Below are 16,829 nucleotides of genomic sequence, written 5' to 3' on the forward strand. Positions count from 1 at the left end.
GAATGGGAGTGAATCTAAACAGGAGAAGAGGCAGGGAAGAAGTGGGAGGAATAGAGGGAGAGGAAACGGTATCAGGTTATTTTGTGTGAGAAATAAAAATCTATTTTTAATAAAAAATGTTTCCTCTTGGGATTATATCGAGGCAGGGATATCTGTGATTCTCAGTTCTCCTTCTCGTTACCATGGTGGTTTTAGTTAATAAAATATGACATAAGGAAAAATATATAGCTTTGAAAAGAAAAACAAAATTATCACTATTTGTATTAATATTACTATACCTTAGACATTCAGAAATATCCTGCAGATAGCTTTGGAATTAAAATATGAATTTCAAATTGTAACACAATACAAGGTCAAAATGCAAAGTAAGAATTGCATCATTTTGTCATATCAGTAAAGACCAATTAGAACATAAAATAGAAGCATGCTATTTATAGGATCACGATACTTCAAATAGTAGTAATGGAAGTTTCAAAAGGTGTTGAAGCTACACATAAAATGGAAAATGTTGCATAAAATGAAAGAGCTAAAGGAATGTGGTAACACAATGCTTATAAATTTCAAGAAATTATATACATATGTCATTTCCCTCAAAGTTATCCTCATATTCAAAGATAGTTTAACTATTGACAATTAAAAATAACAACACATTTTTAGTTGTTTCTTTAGGGAAATTTAAACACTACTTCTAAATTTTTGTGTTATACCTGGGATATACAGGGTGTGTGCATGCACCCTGAAGAAATGGAATGAAATGGAAACATACTAACAAACATAAGGTTTATTATTTTTCTCCCAAGCAAAACAACAGAGTTGAGTGTGCATACCGGCACACTTTTAATATCAGCATTTGTCAGGTTGAGGCAGGAGAACTGATAGTTTGAGACTAGCTTGAATGAGCCTGTTATGAAAATAAAATAATAAAAAAATGTAAATAAAGCAATAATATTGGCACACACTTAAGCAAGCAATTCAATAGAAGAGAACTGAAGCTATGGAAGGCATCCTGACACATACACAACAGCCAGTATTGTGGAACCCACTTTAGCACTAATCAACACTGAATAAATCAGATTTTCAATTAAAATGAGACTGAAACTTGTTGATCTCTAATTGCATAAAACTAAACGGAACTTAACACTATGGAAAGTTGTACATCAAATTGAGATTCTTTAAAAGTTATTTGGAAAAAGGGATTCTCAATCGAGACAATGACCCCATAAATTTGATCTCTAGTTTAGTCAATTAGATATTTTCTTGATTATTGTTTGATGTGAGAGAAATCAGCCCATTAAGGGAAGAGCTAAGCCTGGGCAGCTGGTCCAGAGTTGTACTAAAATCTAAGATAAGCAGCTCATAGAGAGCAACTCATTAAGGATTGGTCCTCTATGGCTTTTGCTTCAGTTCCTGCCCTGTGTTCTTGCCCTTCTCTTACTTCTCTCTGTGATGGTCTGTAACCTGTAATTTTGAACTTCCCGAAGCTGCTTTGGTCTGCATGTTTTACCACAGCAGTAGAAAATTAACTATGATCAACAGGAAAACTAGTAGTACCAAGTTCATAGACTGAAATGTTTATCTTCATAATTCTGAAACATCAATAAAATAGATTCCACTGAGTCTGTCTTGTAGTTTTCAAATTCACTAGGAAAGGAGCCCCAAATTAAGGCAATACGGGGAGAATTTTACAATACGTATATCTACATGAGGTTAAATACAATCGATCTAACATACCTCTTAAAAGCCAGTGAAAAATTCATAAAATGGAATAAAACTTGGGCAGACCTCATTTGAATCATTTTGTAAAGGCAGGTAACAACATGGCCAGTAAGAGCCAGAAAAGTGTGTAGCCTTACTCCTTATCAGAGCTGACAAAACTGTGATTAGTCATCCACGGTCACATTTACATTCACAGGCACACACAATAAGGACTAATATTAACAACTCACTCTGACAATGCCATGTTGAAAAGCAGTATGAAGCAACCCATATTCTGAGTAATCCTGGAAGCAAAAATTGCTTTAACCATACTGAAACTATTTGGCAGTATTTCCTAAGTCTGGTCGTGAGCATATTTTATCATGTAGAAACTTTACTTTTAAGTTTATTCTAAACAGAAACACATAAATACATTGTCTAACAGGAAATACAGTACTATGCATGACATTATTTTTCATGATCCTCCTAAACTGAAGCTACTCCTGTTTCTGAATTATGGAATTCATGGATTTGTAGTATTTGCTTAAAATTAGTTAAACTATTAAATATAGAAAATGGACTATTTCAGGAAAGATATACAGATGAACTCATAGACATAATGGTCAATGAAAGATTCCAAAATATTAAGGAGTACAGATAGTATGACTATGTTTCTATAAATTAAAGAGTAAGCAAAATAACCTGTGGTAATATTAATTAGAAAATATTAACCTTCTCATATGAGAATGAATTTAGTGGGTTTTGTTTACTGGTTGCCTCTTTTAAAAGATTTTTTGCTTTTAATTATGAGTACTGTTTGCAGTTGCATATGAGTTATGTGTTAAGAGAACAGGAGCCCACAAATGCCAGAAGCCAGCATCCAATCGCCTATGTGTAGAGTTATAGGTGTTTACTCGCCTACCGATGTGAATTCTGGGAACTGAACTTGGGTCCTCAGCAAGAATAGTGGGGACAATTTAAGTGGAGATCCATTTCTCCAGTTCTATGCACTTGCTTCTTAATGACAAATATTTCTGTGTAGGTCAGGATTGCTCTGACGTCATGATCTTCCTGCCTTAGTCTCCAGAAGGCTGAGATTACAAGCTACTGCACACCCTGCCAGGCTTGGCCTGAGTGGACTTTCCATGAGGATTTCTCAAGTGTCTGAAGCATTCTTTACCTCGATTAATGTAGTGACACCAGGTATTTAGAAAGTGTCTTTCAAGGTGAACTAATCTTCTACTTAACCTTATGAACACTTCTTTTATTGATATTGACTTAGTTTTAAAAGTCTGTTACCTGAGATTTTTAAAAAGATCAATAAACAGGAAATATAACAATAACATATCTCCACATGGTTGTTACACTGGTTACCATACCAAAGCCTAAGAAAGAAAAATTGGACAGAAATTATTGTCAAGTATGTATGCAGAGCAATGGCTTCCATATATTGCAGGTGAAAAATGACACTGTGTATAGAAAATGGGCTGACAGTATATACAAAATGAAACAATCTGACTTTGTGCTCCAAATGATCTGTTGGGTGTTGTACCACATAGTTCTGAAAGCTATAATCATACAAAAACCCTGAACATTTGTGATTATGGCAGCCTTCTTCACAATCTACTTATACTATAATAAATAATATCTTTCAATACATGAATAGACATGGTATGCAATATTTATTCAAATGTCCAAGAAAATGAACCATTAACACAGGAAGTTTGTATAACTTTCTAAGTAAGAATAGAATTATCCCTTGTGATTATGCTTATATGAAAATGTGGATAAAAACAATGTGTATAAAGCCAAAGTAGAAATTAAAGTGTTTGGGGTCAAAAGAGAGCTAAGTATATGAAGGACCATTTTCTGTGAGTATGAAGCTATTTCATGTGTTCTACAATAGTGATTGTCATATATCCCATCCTATAATTAAATGAGTTACCTAAGAGACTATTTATATCATTTCATGTAATATCGCACAGAATTTTACAGCAGAAAAAGTGAGCCTATATGCATGCAAATTGAGAAAGAATTTAATGATGAGGGAGGATATCCTGGATACAGAAGATACCATGACAACAGGAATCCAAGTGTGTCACAAAGTGTGATGCAACTTTAACGAATGCATAGGAGGGAGGAGCTGCAGAACTGAGTAACCTTGAAAATAACTGCAAACTTTAAAACTAAAAGCAAAAGTCATTGTGAATTTGCATTTTAATTTATTCTCTGCTTGTTTCTTACAAAATTATGGCTTTACAATTCTTAAATTGCTATGCATGCAGATTGACATTGGACAAATGAGTGAACTATAAACAGAAGGTGGGTGATGGTGTTTGGGGTGATCCATTTACAGATGTGCAAAGGGAGGGAAAGTGGAGATAGATGACTGTGAGATACTATGGAGAGCCAGAGACATCAAGTGAATTCAAATATAGTTTAAGATAGAGACATGCCTGTGTAAATATCTGTATAAACATATATTCCCTAGGGGAACACACAGAATAATGTTGTTCCAGTAGCAATAAACACAGTTATACACAGACTTCTTTAGTAATATTATTCTCCATGGAACAAATAAGGGCTCCTTGGAGAACAGAAAGATTCCTGGGCAAGGGAAACAATGCTTCAGTAAGATGAACTCCAAGTACCTTGTCATTAGAAAGTGAGAACATGCTAAGATAATCAAACAATAAATAAAGACACATGTACATAGTTTTAAACGATGCAGAAATCAAGTGAAAGCCACCACTTCCCTGTACTCAGAGCTAGACAATTGAAGTAAAAATAAGTGCTAGCATACGATTGGGTTATAACTCAAGTACAAAGTAAATAATCACATGCTCTCAGATACTTGAATGAATAATTAAATACTCAACTAAATGTGAAAAAGGGGTTTATGAAGAATTTCAAACTATGTACATATATTATCAAAGAAGGGAACAGTTTCTTCCCCTTGATTATATATTTCTTTTAAAAATTTTCTTTCAAGGAGTGCAGCGTGGAAAGAGAAAAAGTAACATTTTGCTAGAGTTACCCAGGGACTCTTTTCACCACATCCGTGATAAGTCCTATTGATCATATGGGTCCTGATATGAAATGGACAAAAAGTCCCCACATCTGTTTAAACTTTCTTCAAATACTGTCAACTCCAGTCTTTTCAGGAGATAAACACCAGACAATCCAAACTGAGTCTTTTTGCAAGGTATGTCTCAAGGCCATCGCTAGTACTAACAGGTTTACCAAAACAATAACAATCAGAGAAACTGTCACAGAAGAATCAAAAGAAACACAGTTTATTACAGCACCATAAGCTGCAAGCCTTGAAAAAACAAAAACAAACAAACAAACAAACAAACAAAAAACAGTGACACTAAGATACAAAGAATAGACTTTTAAAACATGGAGTCAAAATATGATTAAGAATTCTTAATCAGCCGGGCATGGTGGCGCACGCCTTTAATCCCAGCACTCGGGAGGTAGAGGCAGGCGGATTTCTGAGCTCGCGGCCAGCCTGGTCTACAAAGTGAGTTCCAGGACAGCCAGGGCTATACAGAGAAACCCTGTCTCGAAAAACCAAAAAAAAAAAAAAAAAGAATTCTTAATCAGTTTTGACCAGTAAATATTAAAAGTAAAGGATATCAATATTTTGTAGAAGATACTTGACTCAATCTTTATCTTTTGTAAACTTCTGAAAGTAAGTGTATTAAAGAAAAAAAAAGTCATTAAGATGGTTTATATTTAAGTAGAAAAATCTTAAAATAAATAGAATTGATTAAAAATGCAATGAGGGATTCGTTGACTCAGATAGTAATGAACCTGCCAAGCAAGCATGAGGTCATATGAGCATGGCATCTATGTAAGTTAGATGCAGTAGCATGCATGTGTTCCCACAGTGCTAGTGGGGTACAGGTTGATATTTAAAGTTCACTGGCCAACCAGCCCAGCTGAATTTGTGAACCCCTTGTTCAGTAAAAGACCCAATCTCAAAGTATAATTGGGAAATTAGTACAGGAAAATATTTCATGTTGACCTCTGGCTTCCACACATGTAAATGCATACATATTTATACATCTGCATGTACATTTTATATGTTTATGTACAAATATCACAAACACAAAGAAAACTACAAGGAAAATTACAAATAAAACTCTTTGGAAAATGCAGACCACTCTCTATGTAATTAATGGAAGTCTTCTCCCATCACCTAAAACCAGAATAAAAAACATTTTTGGAGGAAATTTGAAGTGGAAATTTCAGGTTTCTTTGGAGAGTCAGCTGTGTCATGTGTAGTTTTTCTGAAAACTGTCCTATGAGAGGATATTTTGTTGAAGCAGAAAAATGAGAAGATATTTTGCTGAGAACAGACATGTAATATTTTTGTGAAAGCTGCCTAAGAAAGGGGCATATAATGTTTTGCTAGAACAGAGGCTTAAGAGGATATGTGATATTTGGAAAGGATATAAGTATAACGCAACAGACAGTGAACAATTCTGTGACATTGGTTCACATTGCCACTCTTTGCTTGTCTTCCTTGGGCTTTGCTGACCCTGGTCTTCCATGATGACACTGAGGCATTGGGTCACCTTGCCTTTGTCACTGATTATCATTTGTTGTGACTTCATAGAAAGAAATGTACCAAAGAACTTCTCATGGTATTCTTGCTGCTTTTGTGGACCGCAACTGATGGATAGAGCCTTTGGGGTTTCTTCTGGATCAAATTGACACGCCTGATTCATAAATGGTGTTTTCAAGCAGATTGAGCTGCAGCTGCTGATTTGTGTGAACTGAACTGTTGAGATCCTGATGACAAAGATTGGAATTACCCCAAAGAACTATTTCTAAATGGGTCCACATCTCCCATTTACCTTATTAATCTTTTCTTTCCAGTATCTCTGGTGGACAGTAGGCTAAAAGAGAGGTTAAAGAATTTAAGAATCCCTTATGAAAGTAGGTTTTTAAAAGTCTAAACCTACAGAAATTGCCAAATAACTCATTAATTATAACTATTTCTGGAACAAATGGAAGAAGAATAAAAGGGAGAAAACAATATGCCCCAAAACTTTGAAATGCACAATACAACGGAAATAATCCTCTATTTTATCTCTACTATTACTACCAACAGTGGGCTGATGGTAATAGAAGAAAGTTTTCAAAGTTTCAGAAAACATGTACCCTGTCTTGCATTCTATATATAGACGAAGAATGGGTTAAAATCGAAGCAAAATACTTTCTGATACCCAGGATTTAAAAGTGAATCTCTTAAAACTTGTGCCTCAATAAGATACAGCATGAAGACACCAACCATAGGAAAGGAGTTACTCGGTCTCTTTCGGATCACTGGAATGAAAAAACCTAAGAACACTGCTTTAGCAATAAATGGTACTTGTGTGCTTTTTTACACTGCTTTAGCAATAAATGGTACTTGTGTGCTTTTTTTCCCCAAGTTTCTGTAGACTAAATGTCAAGGGAACATGTCTGGTAAATGTCCTTTTGCAACCAGAAAGTTATCACAGGACAATAGAACAGTGAGTGTGAGTTTGCCTCACTGCCATCCTTTCTCTCTCCATTCTTCATAAAGCCATCAAGATTCAACCATTAACACTTCACTCTGATAACCTTTTATAACCTAATACATTTCACAAAGCCCTGTTCTACAGTACTTAGCTCGATTAAGTTTCTGGTTTCTCAATGCCTCATAACTGGGACAAAAAAAGAATCTTTGAACAACACACTCAAGCCATGTCCTGCCATGGTCCAGCCTCAGCTTGAGAGAGGATCCTGAGGACAGGATAAATGGGAACAACGAAAAATATTACTCAGAGTTAGTGATGGATGCAACCCGACAGTTCTGTGATCTTGAGATAGTTCTCTCTTGCAGACCAAAGCCCAGGCTTTTATTTGCCTAACCTACTTCCTTAGAAATTGCATATCAGTTTAATCACTTTTCCCAGGTAAATTTTTTATTATTCCATGAATCAGCATTTCATGACCTTTCCCACTTGATGCTTAGAAGTAGAAACTGAAATACAGAGCATATCTGAGGAAAATGAACCAGACACTAAGTACATTATTTTCTTTAACATAGCAAGTCCTATGAGTTTTGCTGGACACAGTGCTTGTGGTTGCCAAGTCTAGACATAGAGGTTATTTTTATGTGAGAAATTTAGCTTTAAGTATAGCACTTTTTATATTTGTTTTGCAATTTGGTGAACTCTTATTTATGATTATGCAAGCAGCATTGAACTCATTTTAATAATTCTTAGCTACTTCAATATATTCTTATAATATTTGGGTTTTCTTTTGTTTTATATCTCAGCCACTGTGAAGCTTATTATTAGAAAGTATTAAGTAATCCCATAAAGTAGGAATATCACTAAGGCATTATCATTTTTCTTGATACCAGACCTTCTGGTTATTCCCAACCTCTATTTGCATGGCACATATAACTACCTCCTTTAGGGAGTAGAATATCAGTATCAAATATAATTCTTCATTGCTTCCATGGAGAATACCATTTTACCACTAATATTATATAACAATCTACCTGAATTTTTTTTAACTTTTGCTTTCTCTTTCATGATCCAGGTTTTTCCTTTATTGACTAAATCTGGTCTCCTTTAATATCTGTCCAAATAAGCTGACTCATTAATGCAGCGGCCTCTGTTCTTTCAGGTTCATGAAACCCCTCACAAAATTAATTTTGCACCCGTGTAAGTTGCATAGTTGAGAAATCCTATAAAGAGCAGTTATTACACTGTATTCTTGAACTCATGCTTTCAGAGTTCTTTCCTACAGCCTAAAGGGCTGTCCTGAATGTGACAGCATCACCATTTTGTGGAGGATTACCAGACATAGTCTTTCTTCCTGGAATTGTGCTATTCTTGATTACCATGGAGTCATTATCCTTGGCAGGGAGAATACTCCCTGAAAGAGGAACATGAGGCAAAATATGTAAATCATTATGCAAAAAAAGGTTGATGCCTACAGTGACTATCAGCACTCGAGGAGACCCAGGTCCTGCTCAGGGGCAGGAACTGTGTCACACCATGGACATTGTGGCTCTTTGAATAAGAATGGCTCCATAGGCTCATAGATTTGAATGTGTGCTCATTAGGATGTGGAGCTACTAGACATGCATTAGGAGGTATGGCATTATTAGAGACATCATGTCACTGGTGAAGTTGGGGATTTCAAATGCTAAATCTAGGCCCAGTCTCTGTCTCTATCTCTGTTTCTGTCTCTCTTCCTACTGCCTGCAAATCAAGAGCTCTCTAGTAATGTAAATCATCCCCAATTAAATGTTTTCTTTTATAACAGTTTTCATGGCCATAGTGTCTCTTCAATGCAATCAAACACTGCCTAATACAGGCATAAAGATCCATATAAGGAATAAGCAATTAGCAACATGGTATGTTATTATGTTATAAAATGTCTATGTTTAATGAATAAAGATATTACGGTATAATGATGGCAGGTATCAAATGTATTGTTAAAAAGCACCTTAAAGAGTTAAAATATCAGTTTCATATGTACATGAGGAATGAATGACAGGTAATAAATAGGACAGGACATCATTAAGTCTTAGAGATATGACTATTTTATATGGACAATTTGGCTTAAATACAAAATTATTGACATTAATAGTAAATTAGAACCAAGTATAAGATGCCTAGGTTTGTAAAATCAACAATACTTAGAAGCAGTTAGGGTCACAGAGAGATAGACATGGTATAAGATATCCCAGGATGGGATATATCAAAGCTGAAAGCCAGAAGTTGTGAAATTAAGGATAGAGCTTACCTTGGGTAGGATATCCAGGTGTACAATTAACTAAAATATGCAGTAGAAGATTTGGAATGAGGGATCGGGCCATAGCTGACCAAGGGCAAATTATCCAAGAATACTGAGTTTCACAAAGCTATGAGAAGCTGAAGAAGAGGTAGGGCCTGAGCTGACTTAGAGTTGGACATCCAGGTTTGAAGAATCTCAATAGACTGAGACAGAGACCAGCCAAGGCAGTGTGCTGATCCTAGGATGGTGACTTTCTGCAGATAATTGTGTGTTCTTGGAGGAAAAGTAGGAAAAGAGCTCCTGGTCCACAGAGGAAGAGGAAACCATATCCCTACTCTGACTTCATCCTCTTCTGAGCTTTGAAAGTATTTTAACAAAAGAACATTGACTTGAATTTAAAGAAAAAAGATAAAAATAACAAATGAAAGAAAAACACTTAACTAATAAACTACTTCTGAGCCTCAAAGTAGAGAAAAAGCAATGAAAAAGACCAAGGCAACATGCCTTCTGCAAAAATAATATCTTGTAGTAATAGCCTCAGTGAGAATGACTTGGTAAAAAGTCTGCAGTACTCAAATTAATGGTTATGCTTAAACAGCTCAAAGATGGCATTAACATGCCCCAACAGTACAAAAAGAAAAAAAAAAAAAAAAAAAAAAACAAAGAACTGAATGAAATAAGGAAGTCAATTCAAGATACACAAATGTAATTTAGTAAACAGGTAGAATTGCTGAAGAATGGAAAAACTAAAATGATATTAGAAATAAAAGCCTCAGTGAGCTAAATAAAAAGATCAATGGAAAGTTTTACTGATTGAAAATTTTAGTGTGAGAAATACTGTCAATGTTTAAAGGCAAAGTGGAAGAACTGGATTATTCAGTATAAGTGAATAATAGTTTTTAAATGAATTGGAGGTGGGAGAGCTTTGGTACACCATGAAAGAAACACACCACATGGAGTTATGGGCAAAAATAAGAAAGAACAGGAGGAAGAGGAACAATAAGAGGAGGAGGAGAAAAATGAGAAAAAGAAGAAGGAGGAAAAGGAGGAGGGGGAGGAGAAAAAGGAAGAGGAGGTAAGAGCCTTTTAGTGAAATCACAGAGAAAAATTTCCCAAACTTTAATTGATGTTCATTCAGGACAGTGATGCAGAGAAAAGAAGAAGAAAGAAGAAGAAGAAGAAGAAGAAGAAGAAGAAGAAGAAGAAGAAGAAGAAGAAGAAGAAGAAGAAGAAGAAAGAGGAGGAGGAGGAGGAGGAGGAGAACAGAAAAATGAAATTAATCAGAAGAGGAAACATCTCTCCATGATATGTTATAGTTAAAGTGACAAAATAATAACCAAATGTACAAAAGATATTGAAAGCTATAAGAGACAACAGTCTAATCTCTTATAATGCTAGGCCAATCAGAATAACAACAGATCATCTGATGGAATTTATAAAGCCAAAATGGCCTAGAGTGTTATACTCTAAAACTAAAAATATCACTATAAAAACCGACAAGAAATTTTCTTCACCAGTAATCCAGATCTATAGTAGATACTGGAATAAACATTTAAGAATAAATAGAAGGAAAACATACCCAAGACTCTGCAGAGGATAAATAAAAGGCATCAGAAGAGGTGGTACCCTGTGCTCAGTCCAATGGTTGGCTGAGCACATCCACCTCTGTATCTTTCAGACACTTGTAGAGTCTCTCAGAAAAACAGCTATATCAGGCTCATGGCAGCAAGCACTTGTTGGCATCCACACCAGTGTCTGGGTTTGGTGATGGTATATGGAATGGATCTCCTGGTGGGGCATTCTCTGAATGACTTTTGTTTCAGTTTCTCCTACACACTTTGTCTCTGTGTCTCCTCCCACAGGTATTTTGTTCCCCCTTCTAAGAAGGACCAAAGTATCCACACTTTGGTTTGCCTTCTTCTTGAGCTTCATGTGGTCTGTGAATTGTGTCTTGGGTATTCAGAACTTCTGGGCTAATATCCACTGATCAGTGAGTTCATACCATGTGTGTTCTTTTGGGAATGGGTTACCTCACTCAAGATGAAATTTTCTAGTTCCATCCATTTGCCTAGGAATTTCATAAATTCACTATTTTAAATAGCTAAGTAGTACTTCATTGTGTAAATGTACCATAACAATATGAACCAATGAGACCCACAAGTGCTCGTAGGGACTAAACCACCAACCAAAGAGTACACATGGAGGGATTCATGACTCCAGCTTCATATGTAGTGGAGGATGGCATTGTTGGGCATCAGTGGGAGAAGAGGTCCTTGGTCCTGTGAAAGCTCGATGCCTCAGTGTAGGGGAATGCCAGGACCAGGAAGCAGGAGTGGATAGGTTGGTGAGCAGAGGGAGGGGGAGGGGATAGGAGGTTTTCAGAGGGGAAACCAGGAAAGGGAATAACATTTGAAATGTAAATAAAGAAAATATCTAATAAAAAAGAAGTTTCAGTACAAATGCATCTAAATAAGCATCCCCAAATCAACGGTCAGAAATTAATATATATGTTTTAGTCATAACTCTGAATACTAATAGTTTCAATTGTCCAATAAAATGGCCTAGATGAACAGATTGGAGTAGAAATTAGGATCCAGATTTTGTCTCTCTCCAAGAAGCACACCTCAACATCAAAGATAGACACCAACATAGGGTGAAATAATAGAAAAAATATTCCAAGAAAATTGCATCAAGAAAGAGTTAGGAATATCTACTCTAATGTATGGGAAAATTGACTTCAAACTAAAACTATTCAGAGATTACTTCATAGACTTCATAAGGGTTCAATTAATCAAGAGAATATTGTAAATCTAAATTCAAATACACCAAACTAAGGTGAGCCTGATTTCATTTAAAACCCTCCAAGATGGAAAGCCACAGTGTACTAATTCCAAAGTAGTGATAATAGGTGACTTGAATACTGCCCTAATTTGGTTTCTGTTGCTGTGATAAACACCATGACAAAAAGCAGCCTGAAGAAGAAAAGAATATAGTTCAGTTTATACTCTGTGATCTATTGCAGAGGAAAGCCAAGACAGAAACTCAGGAAAGAGGAACTGAGGCAGAGGCCACACAGACAAGCTACTTATTGGCTTCATCTTCATTTCTCAATCAGATTATCTTTTAATACAACCCAGCACCAGCTGTCCAAGGTAGCATCATGCAAAATGGGTCGGGATCTCCCACATCAATTGTTAATCAAGAAATGTCTGCATTGATTTGTCCATAGGACAATCTGATGAAGATGTTTTCTTAATTGTGGTTCCTTTTCCTAAAAGGGATTCTAGCTCCTGTCAAATTGACAAAATCTAACTAGAACAAAATGATGATCTTTACCAAGGATCATCTAAACAAAACACAAAACAAAACAAAACAAAACAGAATAGAATAACAGGAAAATACTGAATTTAAATAGCATCATAAATGAACATAACCTAATAGATATCTATGAAACATTGTAACCTTATTCTTAGCAGCCTGTGGAACTTTAATTGGTCACATATCAGGATGCGAAAATAGTCTAAACAAACTAAGAAAAACTGAAACAATATCATGTATTTTATGTGACCACAACAGATTAAAGCTAGGTATCCACAGAAATAGAAATGACCCAAAACATTCAAATTCATGGAGCTTAAACCACATGCTATAAATAATGAAATAGTTTAGAAAGAAATAAAATAAGTTCCTAGAATTGAATGAAAATGCAAATGCAACACATCAAATACTGTTGGCCACAGTGAAGGTGGTCCTGAGGCACATTTGCATGGCTGTGTGCCAGTATTAAAACAAAACAAAACAAAATAAAACAAAACAAAACAAAACAAAACAAAACAAAACAAAACAAAACAAAGATAAAACAAAAAAACTTGAGAAAACTCAAATCAACTTAAAAATACACTTGAAAGCCTTGAAGAAACCAAAACAAATGATATCCCAAAGCAGTAAATGGGAAAAATCAGGGCACAAATTTGCAAAATAGAAATAATAAGAAAAACAAGCCGGGCATGGTGGTGCATGCCTTTAATCCCAACACTTGGGAGGCAAAGGCAGGCAGATTTCTGAGTTCAAGGCCAGCCTGGTCTAAGAGTGAGTTCCAGGACAGCCAGGGCTACACAGAGAAACCCTGTCTCGGGAAACAAAAACAAAAACAAAAACACAAAAGATCAAGAAAATAAAAAGTTGGTTTTTTTTAAAAGACTTATTTATTTATTTCTTTTATATGGATACACTGTAGCTGTCAGATCCCATTATAGATGGTTGTGGGCCACCATGTAGTGGCTAGGAATTGAACTCAGGACCTCTCAGAAGAGAGGTCAGTGCTGAGCCATCTCTCCAGGCCAAAGCCATTTTTTGAATCCTCACGCTAATATCATAATATCTAGTTCTCTGCCAGGCCTCCAGTGATAGGAGCCATTGGTTGATAAGGCTGTTCGCTTTTTTAGTTGAGAAAAATAAGACACAAAAATCAAACAGGTGGGGATATTTAGACAAGCAGACAACCATGGTCAAGTTTCATGTCTTAAGATGAGGGGACTGAGCCAGGACTGTCCAGGACTGTCCATCTTTAGACTTTTCCATTAGATCGTGGCTGCATGGGTTGGACTAACTTGATGAGAGCTAGCTAGCATACAGTATAGATTTTTGAGGAGTTCCAATTCCCTGGTCAGCTTCACAATGGATTAAAAATTTCATCCAAGTAGCCAATCCCATTTCACTGAAGGTTGACACAGCATTTCTAACCCAAATATACACCCAGAAACAATAGTAGGAAACAGGTCTAACTAGCCATTGTAGGTCATCAGGTTATAAACAGACCAACAAATGCAATGACTGGATCCTTCCCAGTTTCACATGGGTTGTCCTAAGTGGGCTGACTTGCCTTCTTCAATAAAAGGGTTGAGAGAGCATGGAACAGCCCTGGCCCTTCACCCAGTGCACCTAGATCCAGCCATTTTCTTCTGCACCAGTTAGGTTTTGTTTTTTTTTTTTTTTTTTTTTTTTTACTTTTTGAATATTTAAAAAAAATTTTTATTAGGTATTTTCCTCATTTACATTTCCAACGCTATCCCAAAATTCCCCCATACCTATCCCAACTCCCCAACCCACCCACCCCCCCCCCTTTTTGGCCCTGGCGTTCCCCTGTACTGGGGCATATAAGTTTGCATGTCCAATAGGCCTCTCTTTCCAGTGATGGCCGACTAGGTCATCTTTTGACATATGCAGCTAGAGACAAGAGCTCCGGGGTACTAGTTAGTTCATATTGTCGTTCCACCTATAGGGTTGCAGTTCCCTTTAGCTCCTTGGGTACTTTCACTAGCTCCTCCATTGGGAGCCCTGTGATCCATCCAATAGCTGACTGTGAGCATCCACATCTGTGTTTGCTAGGCCCCGGCATAGTCTCACAAGAGACAGCTGTATCTGGGTCCCTTCAGCACAATCTTGCTAATGTATGCAATGGTGTCAGAGTTTGGAAGCTGATTATGGGATGGATCCTTGGATATGGCAATCACTAGATGGTCCATTCTTTCCTCACAGCTCCAAATTTTGTCTCTATAACTCCTTCCATGGGTGTTTTGTACCCATTTCTTTTTTTTTTTTTTAGAATTTTTTTTAAGATTTATTTATTTATTATATGTAAGTACACTGTAGCTGTCTTCAGACACTCCAGAAGAGGGCGACAGATCTTGTTACAGATGGTTGTGAGCCACCATGTGGTTGCTGGGATTTGAACTCTGGACCTTCGGAAGAGCAGTCGGGTGCTCTTACCCACTGAGCCATCTCACAAGCCCCCATTTCTAAGAAGGGGCAAAGTGTCCACACTTTGGTCTTCATTCTTCTTGAGTTTCATGCATTTAGCAAATTGAATCTTATATCTTGGGTATCCTAAGTTTCTGGGCTACTATCCACTTACCAGTGAGTACATATTGTGTGAGTTCCTTTGTGATTGTGTTACCTCACTCAGGATGATGCCCTCCAGGTCCATCCATTTGCCTAGGAATTTCATAAATTCATTATTTTTAATAGCTGAGTAGTACTCCATTGTGTAAATGTACCACATTTTCTGTATCCATTCCTCTGTTGAGGGGCATCTGGGTTCTTTCCAGCTTCTGGCTATTATAAATAAGGCAGCTATGAACATAGTGGAGCATGTGTCCTTCTTACCGGTTGGGACATCTTCTAGATATAAGCCCAGGAGAGATATTGCAAGATCCTCCAGTAGTACTATGTCCAATTTTCTGAGGAATGGCCAGACTGATTTCCAGAGTGGTTGTACAAGCTTGCAATCCCACCAACAATGGAGGAGTGTTCCTCTTTCTCCACATCCTCACCAGCATCTGCTGTCACCTGAATTTTTTATCTTAGCCATTCTGACTGGTGTGAGGTGGAATCTCAGGGTTGTTTTGAGTTGCATTTCCCTGATGATTAAGGATGTTGAACATTTTTTCAGATGCTTCTCGGCCATTTGGTATTCCTCAGGTGACAATTCTTTGTTCAGCTCTGAGCCCCATTTTTTTAACGGGGTTATTTGATTTTCTGGAGTCCACCTTCTTGAGTTCTTTATATATATTGGACATTAGTCCCCTATCTGATTTACAATAGGTAAAGATCCTTTCCCAATCTGTTGGTGGTCTTTTTGTCTTATTGACGGTGTCTTTTGCTTTGCAGAAGCTTTGCATCTTTATGAGGTCCCATTTGTCGATTCTCGATCTTACAGCACAAGCCATTGCTTTTCTATTCAGGAATTTTTCCCCTGTACCCATATCTTCGAGGCTTTTCCCTACTTTCTCCTCTATAAGTTTCAGTGTCTCTGGTTTTATGTGGAGTTCCTTAATCCACTTAGATTTGACCTTAGTACAAGGAGATAGGAATGGATCAATTCGCATTCTTCTACATGATAACTGCCAGTTGTGCCAGCACCATTTGTTGAAAATGCTGTCTTTTTTCCACTGGATGGTTTTAGCTCCCTTGTCAAAGATCAAGTGACCATAGGTGTGTGGGTTCATCTCTGGGTCTTCAATTTTGTTCCATTGGTCTACTTGTCTGTCACTATACCAGTACCATGCAGTTTTTATCACAATTGCTCTGTAGTAAAGCTTTAGGTCAGGCATGGTGATTCCACCAGAGGCTCTTTTATACTTGAGAAGAGTTTTTGCTATCCTAGGGTTTTTTTTTTTTGTTTTTTTGTTTTTTTTGTTTTTTTGTTTTTTTTTTGTTATTCCAGATAAATCTGCCTATTGTGCTTTCTAATTCATTGAAGAATTGAGTTGGAATTTTGATGGGGATTGCATTGAATCTGTAGATTACTTTTGGGAAGATAGCCATTGTTACTATATTGA

Source organism: Mus caroli, unplaced genomic scaffold (genome assembly GCF_978045245.1).
Source record: "Mus caroli unplaced genomic scaffold, Mus_caroli_1 scaffold_11, whole genome shotgun sequence".
NCBI classification, from domain to species: domain Eukaryota; kingdom Metazoa; phylum Chordata; class Mammalia; order Rodentia; family Muridae; genus Mus; species Mus caroli.